We start from the raw sequence: 3114 nt of genomic DNA on the forward strand, positions 1-3114 counted from the left end.
AACTCAAAAGAAGATATTGGCAGGTACACTTCTAAGGCTCTATAACAGGCAACAGAGCAATTGGAAAGAAGGGAGATGGCATTTATTGGTTACCCATTATGTGACAGCTACATACTTTTTTCCAGGCATGCATTTTGTTTTAATAAATAAAGCATATGCATGGTGTAGATCTTAAATCACACTACAAACAAACACTTATGGGCCAAAACAGGTAACAGTGAAGCAGCTACTGGTGGAAGGAATGTGGTCTCACATGCAGCTGAAGCCCAAAGAGCAAAGACCTGACTCCAGAGCCCACCACATACTGGCCCTTCTAGGCTAGACACTGGACCAAAGGAGAACAGGAGACTCAGAGACATTCATGCACCCACCATCTGACCCCGTGCCTTCCTACTGCAGAGCCAGCAGGAAGTTGAAATCTCAGATACGCTAGAGGAAGGTTTCCTGACCATATTAAGTGAAACTCTCCCATTGTTACCAATCAGCCAGGGGTGTTACCTACAGAAGGGTGGTTGTTCATTCATTCAGTTGTGTCTGCTCTTTCGCAACCCCATGGACTGCCAGGGTCCTCTATCCATGGAATTCTCCAGGAAAGAACACTGGAGTGGGTTGCCATTTCCTTCTATCCACCGATAAATACAGAATATGAGAACAGCAAAGAGGAAATTACAGAGGTCATCTTGTTTCTTCAAATGTCAGAAGCATCCATGTCACAGCAGTAGATGGACACTACCTCCCGTAGGTATAGTCCAAACACTTCCTGTTGGCATTTGCACCAAACAAGGTTCCCTATACTTCTGGTATCATCTGCTAGACAATGAGGTCCAGCCAGCTCTTGAGGATATTGGAAACATTGATTTTGCAATCCCCACTATAGAGTGTAACCCTGCCAGATATTTCTTCAGGCAAGTAGGCCTTCGGATCATTCTAGACATTAACATCTCTTTTGGTGGTGATTTTGTACACAGACATCGCTTTTGCACTGCTGCCTTCACCAGCGGGAAATCTTGTCTTTTGCAAAAAGGATCATTCAGGGCTCCAACATCCAGTACAAGCCAAGGAGGATCAGGCCATTCAACAGCAGTTGGCACCTGGCTGTATCTTCTGCCATTCTACTGAGTCTCTGTCTTTAGGTTTGTGACAAGATCATCCATCTCTCAGTCTATTTTGAGCCTCACTTGACTCATCAGACTGGACATCTGAATTTTCTTATTCTGCTCAATCTGCTTTTCTTTCTTCTCATAATATTCCATAATCTTCGTTCTTTACACTTGCACAAGCTGATCTTTCTCAATGTTGAACTCTTTCTTTTGCCTTCCTGTCTATTCTGCTTCCTCCTTGACTTCGTCAATAAAAGTCATCCTGTGCTTAATCAGCTTCTGCATGTTGGCATCACTGACAAAAAAGATGCTGATGAGCAACCAGGAGAGGAAAGCTGCTGCCACTTCAGGCCTCCTCCGTTTTGTTGTGCTACATATTTCACATGTGCTAGCATGTGTAAAGCCCATGGAAATTACAATCCAACCAGTTATCCCCATTTTATAAATGAGGAAATTGAGGCTCCAAGAAATGAAAAGATTTCTCTAGTAATGCAGTTAGAAGATGGTGGGCCCAAGCAGATGCTTATCTGCTTGCCATCAGTATGAGTTCATCCCTAGTGTTAGTCCTGGTTCTGCTACTCACTAATTTTTCTTGGACATCTCACCTCAAATGGAATCCACCTTCCTAGTCAATAAAATAACTGGTGTCTTTGCCTAATATTTTCATAATTATACCATAATTTATTATACTGCAAAAATATGATAACCCATTATATGCACATTGGAAATTAGAAACAAAAAGGAAAAAACTAAATGCAATATTGCTGTTGTTGTTGTTCAGACACTAGGTTGTGTCTCACTCTTTAGGACACCATGGAATATACACACCAGGATCCTCTGTCCTCCACAGACTCCCAGAGTTTGCTCAAATTTATGTTCACTGGGTTAGTGATAATAGCTAAACATCTCATCTTCTGCCACCCTCTTCTCCTTTTGCCTTCAATTTTGTCCAGCATCAGAGTCTTTTCTAATGAGTCAACAACAAGTTGACTCTTCACACCAGGCACCCAAGGTATTGGAGCTTCAGCTTCAGCATCAGTCCTTCCAATGAATGTTCAGTGTTGATTTCTTTCAGGACTGACTGGTTTGATCTCTTTGCTGTCCACGCGACTCTCAGGAGTCTTCTCCAGGACCACAGTCTGAAAGCATCAGTTCTTCAGCGCTCAGCTTTTATGGTCCAACTCTCACATCCACACATGACTAATGGAAAAACCAGAGTTTTGACTATACAGACCTTTGTCAGCAAAACAATGTCTCTGCTTTTTAATACATTGTCTATGTCTCTCATAACTTTCTTTCCAAAGAGCAGGTGTCTTTTAATTTCATGGCTGCACTCATTGTCCACAGTGATTTTGGAGCCTGAAAAAATAAAATCTGTCAATGCTTCCACATTCTCCCCTTCTATTTACCATTAAGTGATGAGACCAGATGCCATGATCTTGTTTTTTGAATAATGAGTTTTAAGCCAGCTTTTTCACTCTCCTCTTTCACTCTCATCAAGAGGCTCTTTAGTTCTTCTTCACTTTATGCCATTAGAGTGGTACCATCTGCATATCTGAGGTTGTTGATATTTCTCCTAGCAATCTTCATTCCAGCTTATAATTCATCCAGCCCAGCATTTCACATGATGTACTCTGCACAGAAGTTAAATAAACAGGGGTAACAACATACAGCCTTGTTGTACTCCTTTTCCAATTTGAAACCAGTCCATTGTTCCATGTCCAGTTCTAATTGTTGCTTCTTGACCTGCATACATGTTTCTCAGGAGACAGGTAAGGTGGGCTGGTACTTCCATTTCTTTATGATCTCTGGTTTCTCTGCCTTGTCTAAACACAGCTTGTACATCTGGAAATTCTCATTTCATCTACTACTGAAGCCTAGCTTGAAGGACTTTGAGCATACCTTAATAGCATGTGAAATGAGCACAATCGTACAGTAGTTTGAACATTCTTTGGCATTGCCTTTTTGGGGACTAGAATGAAAAGTGACCTTTTCTGGTCCTGCAGCCATGGCT

The 3114-nt window shown here is 41.8% G+C and overlaps 1 pseudogene; it reads right to left on the bottom strand.

The window, feature by feature from the left end:
• Window positions 1-803: 803 nt before the first annotated feature.
• On the bottom strand, window positions 804-1538 carry LOC133048461 (V-type proton ATPase subunit E 1-like; annotated as a pseudogene).
• Between the last annotated feature and the right edge of the window lie 1576 nt (window positions 1539-3114).

The sequence above is a fragment of the Dama dama genome, chromosome 29 (assembly GCF_033118175.1).
Source record: "Dama dama isolate Ldn47 chromosome 29, ASM3311817v1, whole genome shotgun sequence".
Taxonomy (NCBI): domain Eukaryota; kingdom Metazoa; phylum Chordata; class Mammalia; order Artiodactyla; family Cervidae; genus Dama; species Dama dama.